At 46.0% G+C, this 18,506-nt stretch overlaps 2 long non-coding RNA genes across 7 annotated transcripts; one reads left to right on the forward strand and one right to left on the reverse strand.

The window, feature by feature from the left end:
* The first annotated feature begins 345 nt into the window (after positions 1-345).
* Positions 346-16,555, forward strand: LOC124237825 (uncharacterized). 6 transcript variants are annotated; one of them, XR_006888145.1, is made up of 5 exons: positions 346-387; positions 1,285-1,394; positions 6,086-7,566; positions 9,387-15,669; positions 15,814-16,555. It is a non-coding gene; the product is annotated as an uncharacterized LOC124237825 (long non-coding RNA). The 6 variants fall into 6 exon arrangements; XR_006888148.1 differs by lacking the exons at positions 346-387; positions 1,285-1,394 and adding an exon at positions 2,578-3,149 and having other exon boundaries at positions 9,387-14,527; positions 15,560-15,669; XR_006888149.1 differs by lacking the exons at positions 346-387; positions 1,285-1,394 and adding an exon at positions 2,578-3,149 and having other exon boundaries at positions 9,387-9,559; positions 14,411-15,669.
* LOC124237826 (uncharacterized) lies at positions 6,979-16,682 on the reverse strand. Its single transcript, XR_006888150.1, has 3 exons — positions 16,547-16,682; positions 7,419-14,507; positions 6,979-7,086 (listed from the first exon to the last, which is right to left on the reverse strand). It is a non-coding gene; the product is annotated as an uncharacterized LOC124237826 (long non-coding RNA).
* Positions 16,683-18,506: the final 1,824 nt, after the last annotated feature.

The following is an 18,506-nucleotide window of genomic DNA, read 5'->3' on the forward strand; positions in this document are numbered from 1 at the left end:
TCAACTCTCACCTATTAATATTATCCTTTGAAATTCTGACGTGAGCTCCAGGAATTTAAAATATTCCCTTCTGCAGGATGACACAGCTTGCCAGCTTTAAATTTCAAACTTCAAAGCTGCTTTGGAAATAAAAGTCTGCTTTTACAATTTTAAAGGTTTCCAGCCGTAGGAGAAGTGAGCTGAACTTTGGAAATTTGCTTTTGAAATTTACACCTATTGACCAACTTACCAGTGAGCTTGAATGTCCCTGTGGCATGTGCAAGCAGCCTGTTTAACTTACCTTTGCTCTCTGACAGCTTAGGCCTGCCTCCAGTCCGGAGTAGTCTAGAGAAGAGGTGCCCAGCTCTGGCTGCACATCAGCGTCACCAGGAGCTTAAAAAAACAAAGGTAAGTGCCCAGACCCCCTACTCAGAGCTACTGATTTAATTGGGCTAGGATTGGGCTCAGGCGTGGATAATTTTTAAAATTCTCTAGGTTGTTCTAACATGTAGCTAGAGATAAGAAGCTGTTCTTGAAGACTTGAGAGACGCCATCTGACCCAGGTGCCTCTCAGACATCATTTCAGATCAAACCAGTTTGCTTGGGGTCTAGAGGTTCAACAGTGCTGTCATATTCCAAAACACCATTCAGGAATAAACGGATGAATTCTCTACATCTGTGGTTTTGATTCCCGGTAGACCTTGTGCCTTGAGTCCACTAGACCCAACTATGATGGTGGAGTGCCAGTGGGGTGAAGGTTGAGGGATGTTTTTACATCTCTAATGACAAAATTGGTGGGGTTATGGTCAGGCTAAACTCACCTACCTACAGGCGTTTTGAGCTTCTCTTGGCCGACACACAGCTTCCCCATGCCTGGACGAAAACATCTTTCTCTGAAGCTTCCAGAGACTCAGACAAGAGAGAAGACTCCTTTAAGGAGGCTTTTTTGACGTGCTGATTCACAGCTGTTTATATTCAAGAATAGCTACCCACTGGGAAAATCACATCTGTGCTGACTGTTGGAATAGTAACTGCCCACAGGAGTTGATGAGCCAGCAGACTCATCCTTTTGGATGGTGCTTGACCCCTAACATCCCCGCACACACTCCACGAAGGCACAGACTTCATGGGCCTCCCCACCCTCGAACCCTCAAAGCCTAGAACAACATCTGACGCCAAGTTGTTCTCAAGAAGCATATTCAATGGATGAACACGTGAAGAAATGAATCAAATGATAATCAGGGCCCAGATAGGACTCCAGAGGCTATCAAAATTACTTAAGAATAAATAATTGTTTATTTCCAGAATCTGGTTTCCCCAGGGCTTCTCAGAAATGCTCAGATACCAGCAGAGGAAGACCTAGACCACTGCACACGTTGACACAGGGAGGAAGCGCGTGGCCAGGACAAAGACGGGTCAGTCTATGTGAAGCTTTGGATCTACTTCTAAAGGACCAGCCTAAACTCTCTCATTGTCAGAGTTTCCCAACCTCCTTCCCCTTCAGCCTGAGCATCATGGAAGTCCGCCTCCGCAGAGCTGCCTCCCCAACCCAGGGCTTCCCTGCTATTAACTATACTAACTAACCCGCTCCCCTGCAGGGAAAGCCCCTCCCAGATCCCTTCTTGTACTGGGTCTTAAGCCCAACTCCCCACACCCTTGCATAATTCCGGTTTTACCCATCATAGCGCACCCCACCCTGCCCAGCTGGTGATGCACCACCAAGCCCTCCTCCTCCTCAGAGAGAGCAGCTTGGAAAATCTTTTTTTTGTGCCTCAAAAAATTAGAACTAGGCTTGTCCAGCCCTGGCAGTGTTAGCAATCATCTGCTGGAGACGCATACAAATTTGAGTAAAAAAAAGCCAAGCAGCTGCATTCTCCCAATCCCCAGGGCCCTAGAACACACCCCACAAAAAGCAGAATCCTTTCTTGGAATATGGAATGTGGGATTCAGTGAAAACCTTCTGACCGAACCACCTTTCTCCTGGGCTCTCACATTATCCGCCTAGGAGAGGCCTGGGTCTAAAGGGAGGTGTTCACATCTATTGATTCTTACTTTCCCTGTCAGCCTGGCCGCCGACAACATGACTTGGCAGAGCCTAGCAGTTCTCCCTGAGCCTCTGACTGGTACAATCAAGAATTTTTACTTTGAGGCTCAGTCAGCTTTCTGATGAAAGGAATTCACTATGTCTCAGCGTAGGTATTGCCTGTGTCAATGCGCATGTGGAAAAAATCAGAAGCTGGAAGCCAATAGTTAATGCGTTGAATCTCTTGTATTTAACACATTCTCTGGCTGAGATTCAAAGTGAAGGATTAAATGCTGGTGACCTAGGGGCTAGCATCATCAGTGGTTCTAGAAAAGTCCCCTCCCTCTATGATGCACCATTTAGACTGGGAAGATTGTTCCCCGTGGACCACACCTCCAGGGATGTGCATCTTAATTGAAGAGCGAAATATCAAGCAACTTGATCAATAACAATAACCTGTGATTGATAACTACAGGTTAATGTTCTAAGAAGAGCAGCATTCAAATTTCTAATCAAGGGGCCATTGTTACTGATAAAAATTACCCCCTCTTGGCTCATCCCTATCTTTGAAACACTCATCCTACACAGGTTGGAAAGTGATCACTTGTTTAGGAAACTTCACTCTGTCTACATGATCACAACCACTGAGAGGTTTACTTAAACCGATAGTGGAATTAGGGACTGAGAGGCAAGGATAAGAGAAACACATTACATTTAAAGCAGCATCTAGTTAGCAGCTGCCTGATGTAGCTTTCCCCAACTCCCCACTAAAATACATACAGACACAGAAAAAGATTAAAAACCCTAAGTCATTCAGTCATGCAAAAAATATTCATCTGACAAGCACTGAGTAAATAGTCACCGCTTTCAAGGAATTTCTGGTGCAGTCACTAAACCCAACTCTGTCTTAGTTAACTATTGCTGCGTAACAAATTACCCCACAACTTGGGAGCGTAAAACAATATTTATTCTTGTGGGTCAGAGTCCAGCCAGGGCTTAGCTGGGTGCCTGGTTCTGGGTCTCTCACAGAGCTGTAGTCATCTCAAGGCTCAAGTGGAAGGATCTGCCTGCTTCCTCGCTCATGTGGTTGCTGGTGGGATTCAGCTCCTCAGTGGTTGTTGGACTGAGGATCCCCGGGTTCTTTGAGGTATGGGCCTCTCCACAGAGCATCTCATGACGTGACAGCTTTTGAGGAGCTGTAATAATGAAACAGAAGGGAGTACATCTGGAGACAAGCAGGAACCCTCCTCAATTCTCCTTCCATCCCCCACTCACTGCTGAGCGTTGGGGGGATCTTCAAGGTTTCATGCCTACCCATCTGTATCTAGACTTTCTTCTTGTTCCTCCCTTCATTGATTTAATCCATTCAATTACTATTTAGCGGCTCTCTCTACGTGCCAAGAACTATGCAGTGGGAATATAGCAGTGAACAAACACATTTCCGATTCTTAGAGAGTTTACATTCCAGTAGAGAAGACAAATGATAAAAAAGAACTGTTTAGTATATCAGAGATAAGTGTTATAGAAAAATAACGTGGAATAAGTGGGAGAGGGAGTGCTAAGAAATGTGTGTGTGTGTTTGTGTGTATGGGCCTGTGTTTGTGTATGTGTCATGGTGGGAGGTAATAATGTGAGAACTGGGCAGGGGACTAAAGGAAGGTAGAGGTCCTGGGGTGGCGGTGTGCTTGGCATGTTTAGGGAACAACAGTGAAGTCAGTGGGGCTGGAGCAAAGCCAGTGAAGTAGAGAACAGACAGACACAAGGTCTGCGGGATAGTTGGGCAGCAGAAAGTAGTGGAGTTCACTGAGCAATAATTTGAAGGGTTTCGTAAGCCATTTTAAGATTTTAGATTTTCCTCTAAGATGGGACACAATGGGTGGATTTAGAGAAAAGGAGCAACATAATCTGATGTAAGACGACTTGGCTGCTAGGTTTAAGAAGAAACTGGCAGCGGGGCAAAGGTGGAAGCCAGGAGACCAGTTGTAAAACTACGGAAATAATCCAGGCAAAAGTAAGAAGTCATTGGATTCTGGATATATTTTAAAGAAGAACAAATATGATTCAATGAAAGATAGAACATGGGATATGAGAAAAAAAGAGGCATTAAAGATGATTCTAAAGTTTTTGGTCTGAGCAACTGGTGCCACTTATGGGGAACAGGAACACTGGAGGGGGAAAAACAATGGGGAAGATCCGGAAATCAAGTATTCTGTTTCAGGTATGTTAATTTGAGATGTCTATTAGACAGCCAGATGGACATGTCAAGTAGGCAATTACATAAACGAATCTGGAGTTCAAGGGACCGATTCCGGGCTAGAGATGGAAATCTGGGAGTCATCAGTTTACAGACGTTATTTAAAGTCACGAGACTTGATGCATTCACTGGGAGGTTAGAGTAGATAGAGAAGAAAAGAGATCCAGGGACTGAAGCCTGGGACACTCCAACACTGAGAGAGGCGTGACGGGAAGGAAGCAAAGTGGTTAATGAGGTAGGAGGAGAATCAAGAAAAAGTTGTGTCCAGGAAAACAAGTGGAGAAAGTATTCCAGATTATTGGAGCTTCCTTTAGTTTATCTTAGGGCTTTTCACATGCTAACATACATAAGAATCACTCTACAAGGTGATTTTATACACAGTATCTTATTTATTTATTTTGCGGGAAACTTAAAGGATTTTCAAGGTTATTTTGACTTGGCTCGAATTTAGCTGTAGATGCTGACTGAAGAACGTACCTGTGGTGGGATGGGATCCACTGTAGGTCCTGAGGTGCTAGGAGGATTCCAAGTACTGTAAGGACAGAGGCAGTGTTTACCAGGGACTCAAGTGTTAGAGTTTTATGTCATTGAACTTTTTTTGATAATTGCAACTTTTAAAATATTTTATTATATTGGGGCCGGCCTGGTGGCACAGTGGTTAAGTGTGCATGTTCTGCTTCGGTGGCCTGGGGTTCGCCGGTTCAGATCCTGGGTGTGGACATGGCACTGATTGGCAGGCCATGCTCTGGTAGGTGTCCCACGTATAAAGTAGAGGAAGATGGGCATGGATGTTAGTTCAGGGCCAGTCTTCCTCAGCAAAAAGAGGAGGATTGGCAGCAGATGTTAGCTCAGGGCTAATCTTCCTCAAAAAAAATAAAATAAATAAATAAATAAATAAAATAAAATATTTTATTATAGAGAATATCAGATGTGCAAAATTAGCAGAATAATATAATGGTATAATAGCCTCTGTGTTCCCATCACCCAGTTCAACAATTATCAATTCATGGCCAACCTTGTTTCCTTTATATTCCATCACTATCCCCCATACATTTTGAAACAGCCTCCAAACATCATATCACTTCATCAGTAAACATTTCAGCATGTATCTTTAAAATAAAGACTTTTGGGGGCTGGCCCCGTGGCTGAGTGGTTAAGTTCGCGCGCTCTGCTTCGGTGGCCCAGGGTTTTGCGGGTTCGTATCCTGGGTGCGGACATGGCACTGCTCATCAAGCCGTGCTGAGGCAGCGTCCCACATACCACAACTAGAAGGACCCACAACTAAAAACATGCAACTATGTACCGGGGGGCTTTGGGGAAAAAAAGGAAAAATAATATCTTTAAAATAAAGACCTTTTTACATTAAGACAAAATCATTATCACCCCAACAGTTAACAGTTTTTTACTTTAAGAAATCCAGTAAGAACTCAAATTTCGTTTGATAAATAGGTTTTTTTTAACAATTTTTTTTTGAATCAGGATTCCAATAAGGTCCATACATTGAGAATGGGGTTATATCGTTTAAGTCTCTATACATTCTCCCCTTACCATTTCTTGTATATGTATGTGAGAATATTATATTATAATAAACATATATATTATTTTTTGTTTTTACTGGCAAATTATTTGTTGAAGGGAGCAGGTAGAGTTTCCCACAATCTGGGCTTCCGTGATTGCATCCTCGTGTTGGTGGTGAAATGGTCAACATGTTTCTCTATCCTCTGAATTTCCTGTAAAAAGGGAGTTGAATCTAGAGGCTTGATCAGCTTTGTTAGATTTTGTTCTTTTGCCAGAACTCCTTTATAGGTGTTGCTGTTCTCTTCCACCAGGACCCCTTTGGTACCGGGCTCCATTTCTCTGTTGTGGTGCTGGAGGCTCTTCGCGATCAAAGCCTAGGTGTGAACGTCCTAACGCTAGCCTTCCTTCTTCATTTACTAACCGCAGCACTCCTACGAAGAGAAACTTCCCCGCAGTCTGCATTTGGTTTCTCAGTGATAGAGTTCATACAGGAAAGGCAACATAAATGCTTGATTTCTTACCTTTATTTATCAATTTTCGAAATAATAATTTGGTCTCTAGTATCCTCCCACAGAGACCAATTAGGGCTTTGGGGTGGGTTGGGGTGGGGGATGTTGTGAATGCATGAATTTAATTATTTGATGTGTTTCAATCCATTGCAGTTATCCCCACTGATGCTCAAATTATCCATCATCAGCCAGTGGAAGCCCCTTCCATTGGTTCCCGAATCCTTTTAATGCATAATCCTCACTACCTAGTGCCAAAAGATGTTCAGGTTGATCTTGTATATTTCCCACTCAGACCTGGACTCAGCCATTTCTCCTCGAAGCTCTGGTTCTTTTTAATGGAAAAGGAATTAAAGTTGTTATGTACCATATGGGGTCACAGAATCAAAGACCCGGGCCGTAGGTGTTGAAGGAGATGTCACCTTGGTGAGCAAAGCTATACTAGAATCTGCTAGAACTCAGAATTCCACTGGGCACTATTCACACCAACCTCCTCTCAAGCTGTTGATCTAAGAAAAGGATGCTATTATCTCCCAAGCAGAGAGCGTGGGGCCAAGCTGACGGCTTTGTTTCATTCAATCCAAGTAAGTAAAATGAGAAAAAAATGGAGCCCATGGAAAAAGGCTACTGAGTAAGAGAAAGGACAAATCCTTTCCTCCCTAAAGAACAAGAGGAAGGGACAAGTCCCTGAAAATGCAGATCACTGCAGGAAGAAAGTGCCGGGACGTCATTCAGCATCCTAAATAGGGTGGAAGGAGAGACGTCTTTCACAAAACACGAGCAGACAGCCGCAGGATGAAAACAAGCTGAGGAGAAAAAGAACAAAATAAATAGAAAAGTAGATGCATGAGATAAGGAATTCTAAGGTAAAATTAAAAACACAAGAGCAAAATTACGATCAGACTCTGCATCGACATATATAATACGGTTGTTTTCACGTAACAATATATGAGAACTATCTTTCCATATGTCATTAAACATTTTTTTCACTGTGATATTTCCAATGACTGGACTGCATAGGTAATTCAACATAGGAAGGGCCACACTCCCTTGAACTCAACCCCTCATGTTAGAAAATTCAATATTTTCCAGGTTTTTCTGCCGTTACGAGTAATATGAAGAGGACATATTCTTGTACCTCTGTCCATGTATTCACCAACTATTTATCGAGCATCTAATGATTACTGGACATGGTGCTAGGTGCTGGGGTGCGAGGCGGTGAAAAAGATGGACACAGTTCCCGTCTTCATGGACCTTGCAGTACAACAGAGAAACAGGAGAATTAAGTAAGAAATTTCAACACTTTTGTGATAAATGATAGAAAAATTGTATGATGAGAAGGAAACACATGGCCAGGAAGCCTAACCTATTTTAGATTTTCCTGAGAAAGTGACATTTGATCTGAGAACTGAAGAATGAGAAGAGGTAAGCTAAGAAAAGAATTGCAAATAATGTTTCAGGGAAACAGAAGAGCATGTGCAAAGGCCTGAATATGAGAAGAGCAAGGCATACTCAATGGCAGGTCCCGAAGGGCCTTGTCACGGAAGGATGTTAAACATGGGTGTATCATAGTCAATTTTTTTCTATAGAAGACACACTCTGGAGCACAGTGGACACTGGATTGTAGCACAGCATGACTAAAGGCAGAGAGGCCATTTAGGAAGCTGTTCAAAAGCCCAGGCAAGAAACGGTGGTGGGACAGAAGAGGGTGTTGTCAGTGAGCATGCAAGGAAGCCAATGGACTCAGAAAAGACTTACGGGAGGCTGATTCATTTGATGTGGGCGGTAAGGGAGAGGGGTTTCAAAGCTAGATCCCAGGTTTCTGACTTTAGCAACCAGGGGGTGCCCTTTACTAGTAACGGGAGAAAGAGAAGAGAGAAATTATGAGTTCAGTTGGGTACTGTTGAGTTTGAGGTTCCTACAAAGTTCCTAAATGGAAATATCCAATATGCAGTTGGATACACAGATCTGGAGTTCAGGATCTCTCCTGAGACCTGGACTGGGATTCCAGATTTGGGATCCATCGGTGTATGGGTTGTCATCAAAGCTTTGGGAGTGCCTGAGATCTTATAGAAAAACTATATAGAGGGAGAAAGAACAGCACCTGGGGCAGCCCGCTGAGGAACAGCACCAACGCTTAAGGGATGGGCGAAGGAAAAAGACACTGAGAGGGAGCAGCCAGAGAGAAAGGAAGAAAACCAGAAAACATGCAGCTTTATAGAAGCTGAGGAAAGAGCTGTGTTATGAGGAAGTGTGGCTAACAGCATCAAATATTTCGGAGAGGTTAAGAAAGACAAGAGCTGAAAAGAATCCACTGGATTTAGTGACCATCTATAGGACGTGACAAGAGAAGCGACAGTGGTGAGTTGGGCAGGATGACCAGATTTCAGAGTAAAGATTTAGCTGAAGGTGAGGAAACAGTCAATGGATCTCTCCTTTGACTTTTGACCCAATTTGAGCAACACTGTCTTTTACTCAAGACAAGTTGAATTCATCTACATTTATTTTCACAATGGTTTTATTTGGGTTTTCTTCTTTCATTTTGTTTTATGCTTTCTTATTTTTATGTTCCATTGCTCTTTCTTTTCTATTCTATTTTTTGCTGGGTAGACCATTGTGTTTATCATTATCTCCTGAAGTGAACCGGAGGGTTAACAGCCTGCTTTTAATTCTACTCAGTAGTGGAACCTGAATTCGAACCCAGGCCATTCAGAGTCTGCACTCGCAGCTGCTGTGCTATACTGCATCTCTTGTGACCCAAAGCATCATAATAGAGATAGCAAATTAGTTTGCCCTTGAAAATAGTTACACCATATGGGCAATAATTTCACTTCTAAAAATATACCTTGCACATACATTATGAGAATTGCACATAGGTATTCATTGCAGCATTATTTATCATAGCAAAACAATCCAAATTTGTATAGGTTTTCTCTTTTTAAAAAATAATATCCATAGCTGTCCCTCTCTAGTGTTTGACTTGTCCTCTGGTCCGTGTTAAAAGTTTTTGTCTTGTATCTGAATTTTGTTTGTAAATTGATCACAACCTTTTAAAAGCTGATTGAAAAAATTCACATTATAATTTGTACCCTGTTTGCTCCCCGAGTTTGCTGACTGTTTACGACACAGAACAAGACTTGACATACAGGGATGGAGCAGCTCAGAGTCCATCTGAAGGAGGCAGAAGGGGTAGCATTTTCTGGCATCAGAGTCGAACACATTACAAGACCTAGGAAATTTGGCTCTAAGATGTCTGGCAAAGAAGCAGAAAGAAACACAGTAAGTTACATAATTTTCATTGTCCAATAAGACAAAGAATTCTAACATTCTTCTGTGGAGGTAGCTTTTTCTGAGGTCTAAAATCAAGCAGGAATTTATTACATGAATCCTCGTATAAAGGGTACTGAGGGACACTGAAGACTATCTGTGATACTGTGATTCATAAGAAATAGTATACATTTGGTTTTTGTCTAGTTTCTGGCATGGAATTCCTAAAACCATTGGAATTTCCTGAGCTATAAGAGCAATGGCAGCATCTTTTGTTATAGTATTTGGTCTCTTGTCTTCAGTTCCTGAAATCGCTTCAGAGCCATAAAGGTGAAATGGGTGTCTTGTTATTCATAACAAACTCCCTTCAATCACAACTGGTTTATGTTAATGAGGTGACTTTTGGAAACGCCCTAAAGATAGGAGGGGGCCGGTCACCAAGGAAGCCGACCGCGTGATTAGAGGGTTGGAACAGTCCCACCCGTGATCTCCGGGGAGGGGAGAGGGCTGGAGACTGAGTTCAGTCATCAATGGCCAATGATTGGATCAGTCATACCTATGTAATGCAGCCTCCATAAACATTCAAAAGGAGGGGCTTCAGTGAGCTTCCAGGTTAGTGAACACATGGAGCTTTGGAGAGACTGACACTCCTGGAGAGGCATGGAAGCTGGGCTCCCCTCCCCCATACCTTGCTCTATGCGTCACTTCCATCTGGCTGTTCCTTTCCTGAGTTATAGCCTTTCATAATAAATGGGTAATCTGTAAGCAAAATGTTTCTCTGGGTTCTGTGAGCCGCTCTAGCACATTAATTGAATCCAAGGAGGGGGTCACTGGAACCTCCCATGTCTAGCCAGTCGGTCAGAAGCCAGTCTGAAGTCGGGGGTGGCGCGGTAGGGACAGTCTTGTAGGACTGAGCCTTTAACCTGTGGGATCTGACACTATCTCTGGGTGGATAGTGTCAGAATTGAGTTGAACTGTAGGACACAGCTGGTGTCGGAGAATGGCTTGCTGGTGTGGGGAAAAACCCCCCTCCGCACATCTGAATTGGGTGCTCAGACCCCTTACTATCTTTAAACATTTTATAAAGAAATCCTATTAAGCTCATTTGCCTGGATGGCTCTCTATGAACTTGCCATAAAAGCCCCCAGCAAGGTACCTGCTCCTAACCTGGGGAAGGTTTTTATGCAAAGAGCTGAAAGGTGGGGTCTGGGTCTCTGTCTCCTGGTCATATTTCTGTCTTCCTCTCATTGGTGGAGCTCTGCCACCAGCAAGGCACTTTCAGATCCCATGCTGCTCCAGCTCTGCTGTGAAAGCCCCCTCACGTGAATACGAGCTGGGGGTGGGTGAGGAGAGGTTGTAGCCCAAAAAGGCCAGCTGTAAGCTAAAATTTCTTCGAAGATTTGCAATTTATATTTAAAAGCCATGTGAATTTTACAGTCTGTTTCATAATGTGTTATACATAAAAATGTGTTTCCCCCTTAAAACTTCTAACAAAATTGGTGCTCCAGGAAGATGGGCTGTATTTATCCTACTTGAGTATCCCTTGGCAAGCCGCCTCGGACCTCACTCCTCCCACAGACATGCTATGATTTTAATTTGATGTTGGGACAGTACTTCCAGGGTCTAGATTAGTAAACTGCTTCTGTCCAGTATTAAATGTCTTAGAACAGAACATCATCTATTAGTCTAAGGTATCGAGAGGAGGGTCTGCATAGCTCTGGCAGACAGGTGTTCAAATACGAGTTGACACTACCTTGTGAATATTTATGAGTTGGACTTCCCGTACAGCCGGCAGAGAAAGCCAGTGTTCCACACAGGTCCAAACGTCAAGAGCAACGACATTAGGCAAGAGCTAATACTTATTTCTCAGGAAAGATATTTTAATCTGTAGAATCATGATTGATCACGACCTACCTGAAGGCCCAGGGAGAAGATGCTTGGGTAGTGGACACTTGGTGGGGCTTACCTCGCTACAGTAACAAGGCTCTAAGGAACGGTTTGAAATCTCCAACTTGGCACAGGCCCTCTGTGAGAGGAAGAATGCTCTAAGCACTTTGCACATTGAGTCATTTATTCTGTAAGCTCAGTCCCGTTCAGTTGGCCCTTTTTCCGGCTAGGATTCCTGGGTCTTGAAAGCCTAAGGTTAGCTAAAGCAACTCTGCAGGGAGGGGTGATGTGCAAATCCTCTAGCTGCGTTTAGGGTTGGGCTGGACCATCATCTATGTTTACAGAACGGTGGAAGGCCCAAGATCAATTGGAAAAAGATGTATCCTCCTAAAATGGGAGGCCACAACCTCCATGAGCAAGACTCTTGGCGTGCAGGTCATGGGTAGGCCAGTAGCCATCGGAAAGCTCCGTTTAACAAGGAAGAAAATACTTCATTGCGAGAAAGTATCTAAAACAGATGCTGGCCACCTCTTCCATAGAAGAACCTCAGAATGACCTCAGCAGTACAGCTATTTCAAGAAAAATTTCCTCTCAATGAACCATCAAATGAGTAAGCTACAAATTGCATCCCAAAAGAGCTAAAAGATTGAACTCTTTGGTACCATTTTTAAAGAGTCATTTAAATACTGGCAAAACTGCTATTTCAGACTACACAGGTTAGCCAGTGGGAAGCACCAGCAGGAGGTAAGGTTGGGTATTTACTCCTCCAGAGCCCTCCTTGCAGGGCTGTTGGTTGGCAGTGGCTGCATTTCTCTACAGAAGGCTATAGTCCTGTTGAGGAGCCCTCTCCTACAGCTACAGCTCCCACCAAATTCTGGCAACTGCTCCCTCCCCCGCCCCTTCGGCTTTAGGGGTAAAAATGCCAACCTGAGATGTTTCACCACCCCTTCCCGGTTTCTACTAAGCCTGACCACACTGCTGCGGATGGTCCCTTCATTAACCTCTATTCAGCTCCCCTTTGGCCTGTGTCTTCTTTCCACTGCTGGCACCCTGACCCAGAGACACTCCTCACTCCAGGTCCGGCTGAGGAGGCAGCCACCATCTGCAACTGACAAGAAAAAGAGCACCGTGGACGGTACCTTGTTGTAAAGGCTTCTTCTTGGAAATGACACATGATACTTGGGTCCATTCTTCATAGACCAAAGCAAGTCATAAGGTGTATTCATTATGTATTGTTGTATAACAAATAACCGCAAAACTTAGTGGCTGAGAGCAATTACCACTTATGCTGTCACACAGTTTCTGAGGGCCAGGAATCTGGGAGTGGCTTAGCTGGGTGGTTCTGGCCCAGGGTCTCTCACAAGGCTGCAGCGAAGATGCCAGGGCTGCAGGCATTTGGAGGTCTGACAGGGGCTGGGGGATCTGCTTCCAGGGCGGTTCACTAACATGCCTGCAACTTTGGACTGGTTGTTGGCAGGAGGCCTTGGTTCCTAGCCAGTGGACCTCTCTAAAGGGCTGCTTGAGTGTTCCCATGACATGGCAGCCGGCTTCCCCTGGAATGAGCAAGTCAAGAGAGAGCCCAAGAGGGAAGCCACAAAACCTTTTATGACCTAGTCTCAGAAGTCAGACACTATCACTTCCAGAATATCCTATTCATTCTAAGTGAGTTATTAACTCTAGCCCATATCATATGGGCAAAGCTAAACTTCATCTCCAGAAGGGAAGAGTATCAAAAAACACATGGATATTTTAAAACCACCACACAGGCCTACACCTAACTTCAAAGCATACAATGTGGCCGGAAGATGAAGCTCAAACATTTGGCGAATAGTACTAATGACTGGAAGAATCCCAGGAGATTTTATTGGCCACTTAAGAATTAAAATCTGGATCCAAGTTTTACCATTGTGTTTGATTTATGAATCTTTGCTATATGAATCTTGGGGTCATGGTGTTGAAATAGAATTTGATCCCAATCCAGAAATCCCTAGGAGTGGGAAGAGGGACAGCCCAACAGCCAGACTTCCTTGAAATGATAAGTAATTCCCAGGGCTAATCCCCTCTGGGAAGAAGAGATTCTTTACGTAAGAAAATGAATTATTACATGAGGCCCTAGGCAGGCAGGAGTGGGGAAATCCAGTTCTTTTCATGAGCCTCATTGTGCTGACCTTGAACTTCCCTGGTGGGGGGAGCCAAGGTGGTGTCCACCCTGTGGAGCTGGGAGGTCTGGAGTCAGAGAGAGGGACTTCTGGAGAGAGTCACAAAATAAACCCTGGCTTGTGAGCCAACTTCCCTCTTCCATATTACTCTTTGTGTTCATTTCTCATTTGTATGTCCTAAGGTTTTGATAAAACCTATTTGAGCGGGCTAGTCTTGTCCCAGAAGTCCAGATCATGAGACAAAGGTGATGTATCAAGGGGGGAGCAGCGTGTGGGAGGCAGGAGTAGCTGAAGAGAGACTCATGGGGAGAAGTCAGGCTCAAGCTCCAAGTTGGAGCCACACGGTCCAGCTCTCCCCACCAAGAGACTCTGCTCTCATGACTAGACATAGAAATTCTGGGTTGTATTTTATTAAGACATCCAGTATTTCCTTACTACCAGCTACCCCCAATCTGCTTGACCCCGCAACCTCAGCTGTCAACACAGCAGCCCAGAAATCTAGGCAATACTAAGATCTTGGGCAGTGGGTGCAGATGCCCAACGATGTATTTGTGAGGGAGTTGTGCAATCATTTCCAGACCTAAGACCTGAGGCAGAAGAAATGGAAGAGACTTCCAGTCAGGGCAAGAGGTCCAAGAGAGTCAGAGAGAGTTTCTCTATCTGATGGAGCCGAGGCCCTGCAGGGAAATGAAAACGCTTTCCACCTTTGAAGTCTTCCCCAGGACCTGGGTGAACTTCTGGTGAGCGTCTCTCCCCCCAGCAAAGCAAGGTCATAGGAACAAACAACACAACACCTCATGCCGTGCCTGCTCCACAGCGGCCTTTGGACTGTGGGCTCGTGGCGGCGTTCCAGCCGTGGAGAGGCAACGCAGACCCGGGTCAGGATTTGCTGGGGCACCAGGCATCGATTGTACCTGTATGATGAACAAGCATGGTTTGTGACTAAAACTTTATTTTTCTGTCTCCCACTACCCTTTAAACTTTATTCAGTGAGGAAACTTTTCTTCTGCTACTGGATGAAAACTCAGGAGGCCTCATGATTTTTGGGTGCTCAGTTTTAGGTAACAGAGAGCCTTGCAGTCACTTTAGGTCAGAAGGACAATCTCATTCAGTGGTTATATAGTGGGCTTTCCTTAAAGACTCTTCAGTCTCCATTTGAAGGAAAGTCTCCCTCTCTCACAGCCGAGGCTTGCAGTTGGTGCTACCATCTCTGGGAAAGTCTTCTTCCAACCCAGTCCCCTGGCCTCCATCCCATAGCGGCTCTTTCCACCATCACCAGATGAGGGAAAGGGCAGGCAATGAGGTAAGGGGTCTGGTCTCACGCTGCTTGCCTGGACAGCTTTGCGCTCTCTGGGCTGACAGAGAATTAAAGCTGACTCCCTGTCGTGGGTGCTTTCATGGATGGCTCAGAGACTCCCACCCCAGGACTTTCCTCCCAGTTCCCTTGACCCACGTGATGCATCTGTATTCTGGATGGTCACTTGTGACATCTTTACTTCCAGCTTCTTACTGGGGCCCCACAGGCTAACTCCTCCGTGTGGCCCACTTCTGATCCATGGGAAACACACTTGTCTTTGTTCCAGTGAAGTCTGGGATGACCCTAAGATACCAGCAAGCTCCTAGCTCTGCCCCCAAATCCCTGAATCAGTGCATCTGTCTGTCCTACTCCAGAGAAGGGAATCAGACCCCAGGCTCCAGGCACCCCCTCAACTCAGGAGGTCTTGTGGTATGGTCGCTATCTCCAAAGATGGCCGCCATCAATTCCTTCCCTTCCTTTATATACATGCCCAATCAGCTAGCAAGAAGTGGAGTCTATACTCCTATACTCCACCCCCTAGAATCTGAGCTAGCCTGTGACTGCTTAACTAACAGCATGTGGTGGAAGTGACTCTGTGCCAGTCCTGGGCCTGTCCTTTAAGAGGATTGGCAGCTTCCCCTTCCTCCCTTCCTCCCTGTTGGCACCCAGCCTCCATGCCGTGAGGAAGCCCAGGCAGCCACACAGAGGAGAAGCAAAGCCCTCAGCCAGCAATCCCCACTGACCACGCAGCCATCAGCCAGTGCCAGCTTGCCAGCCAGGTGAGTGAGTCATTTTGGAGCTGACACCATGTGGAACAGAGACAAATTGTCCCCACTGAGCCTGGCCCAAACTGTAAAATTGTGAACAAATCAGTGGTTCTTGTTGTTTGAAGGCACTAATTTTTGCAGTGGTTTGTTTTGCAGCAATAGGTGACTGAAATACTGGGTGAGCTCTCCAGCGAGTGTCATGGAAGCCTTTCCTGCTCAGCTGGGGATGAAGCTGATGACACCCCCTTTCCTTCCCACGTGGGTACATGGAGGACTCAGCATGGCAACAGATCTCTCCAAGGAAGACTCTTCACACGTCATCCCCTCTCCCCACGCTCTAACTGATTTTCAGATCCCTGATCTGCCTGAGGCGTCCAAGAGACATAGAACCAGTTCTTAAAACTCCTTTGTCAATTCAAGATGTTTGAGAATTCTGTCTCACACTCACTTGGAGGCCTAATATTGTTCATATTAATTTCTCGGCTAAAGCTAAGGCCCAAAGAACCTCATCTTGAGGTCCTGGGGCACCGAGTCCAGGCCTGGCTGGGGCATACACTGACCCCTGAGAGCCTTCAGGCAGGTGGGTGGTGCCAAGCAGTGAGTTTTTCAAATTTCTTTTAGCCAGAAAGTCCTGACAGAATCTTATTTGAAGGCCCAAACCAGTTGAAAGCCACGTTATAGTTGAAGAGGGAGTGAGAGGTCTGAGCTGGGCCAGGGCCCCCCCATCCTTGCCCCGATAGTGCCCCTAACGTGACATAAATGGCCTGGGTTCTGCAGAGCACAACTGGAACACCGCTGTATACGGCGATGAGCTCGAGCTTGGGAGCAGCTTGAACTTCTCTGCATCTCAGCTTCTTCACTGTAAGATGCGGGAGACAACACTACATACCTCACAGGTTCTCGTGAGAGGTGGAGGAGACAGTGGAAGCACATTTGTACCGGGCTGGTATTCCACAAGCATCTGTCCCCTTTCTCCTTTCAGCTGGACTCATGTTTCCAGTCACCAGCACACCGAGTTTCCTCCCTGGTTCAGTGGAGAGCCTGCTGCTGCACCCCGGGGCTCAGCAGGACGTCACTGCGTGGGACAACCCACAGCTCGTCTTCTAAGAGGGTGTCCAGACCATCCTGTGTCCTGTCTCCAGAATCTGACTCCTGGCGAGGGAGGGGTTAACACAGTGCGCCTCCCCCACAGGGTGAACTTCAGTCAGGAGAAAGGCTGGTCACAAAATCGCTGGGGTGAACCAAGCCTTTTCAGTGCCCCCCAATGGCAACCCAGGGAACTCGCGTCTCACAGCCCCTGCTGGGTGCTTACTGTAGGCTAGACAGGCGCCCAGTGCTTTACATGCATTATCTTTTTTAATCCTCACAGCAACCTGGTGCAGTGGATACCATTATGTTGTTTCGCAGGTTAGAAAACTGAAGTTCACAAAGGTTAAGCCAGTAATCCCCAAGTTTGGGGGCCTATCAGAATAACTGGGGAGCTCTTGACATGCACGTTCCCAGGCTCCACTTCAGATCAAAAGAATCAGAATGCAGTTTTTTAGGGTCAAAGGTGCACACCTATCCAGTGGGAAGACAGGGCTGGGACGAGGGTGAGACAATCAAGGCTGCCTGAGCCAGGGTGCACCTCCCTCGCGGGTGCCCATCCGCTTTCAGACCCAGCAAGCCAGGGCCTTCTTACAATCTATGCCCCAGGTGTCCCCTGGCCTCATCCTGGTTCCACCCACTGCAAAGCCAGAACTGAGATGCAGGCCTGTCTGTGGACAATCTAGCCATGAGGTTACTACAGTCCCAGGAGGCCTTAGGGCAGAGCTTCTCACACTTGAATGTACATCAGGATCATCTGGGGAGGCTGGTCGGGCTCCACACTGAGATCCACCGCCTTCAGGTGGGAGGAGAAGCCAGCATCTAGGGCAACAGCTTCCTTCTCTAGATTTCTCCCCTAAGGGTCTGTGATGAAGTGCTCAGAGCAGCTTCAATGCCCCACGCTTCGACCCCAAGATATGCCAAACTGGGCTTGATTTCCCCATCGCCCACCTGCCCCCCCAGGCACCTTGAGGCCAGGTGTCCTAAAGCCGCTCCAGTTTCCACAAGAAAGGATCCTAGGGAGAGGGTGTAAGGTTTCAGCATGGAGAGGTCAGGCCTTACCAGGTCAGGACTGATGGGGGCTCTGGTCTGACCACTCCGTGGGGACCCCATCCATCTGCTTGCGGGCTGCTGGGAGGGCGATGTTACGCTCGTGTTTGTCTCTCTGCTTTTTGCAGCTCCGAGTTTACGGGAAAAGACGAGCCTGATCTTAAAGTTCCTGGGTTCTCCCTGCTCCCTCGTTGAGCAATTGTCCTGAGAGCAGTTGCAGACATTTGCGATAATTAGTTAATTTAATTTTATGTGCGCCTTGTTGGGGACCGAATTCAGTGTATCAATTAATGGCAGCTCACATGCAAACGAGTGGAATTCAGTCCCCAGACTTTAGGGTTTTGGTTTTGGTTTTGAACAGCCCGTAAGGCCCTAAGCCAGCACTGGGTGTTTCCTTCTGATCCTCAAAAAAGTGTTTCTGATTCATTAAACACCTAATCGCGCAGCTCTTGAGGGAAGTTCCTACTAAAAATGAAAACCAGCCTCCAGCCTCCTCCTCACTTCCACCCCCACCAACTGCAGGCTCAAAGGCCCCTCGCAGCTCTCTGAGGTTCCCTGACACCCTGACCTGCTCCTGACCTCTGACCCCGATCTCATCCTCCCGATTTTACTGTTCAATCCTGGGCCCATGGTGGTTTGGGGAAAGAGCTCTGAGTTGGGTGTCAGGACATGTGGACTCAGCCCACTGACCAGCTGTGTGTCCTGGGCAGTCG

The sequence above is a fragment of the Equus quagga genome, chromosome 4 (genome assembly GCF_021613505.1).
Source record: "Equus quagga isolate Etosha38 chromosome 4, UCLA_HA_Equagga_1.0, whole genome shotgun sequence".
NCBI classification, from domain to species: domain Eukaryota; kingdom Metazoa; phylum Chordata; class Mammalia; order Perissodactyla; family Equidae; genus Equus; species Equus quagga.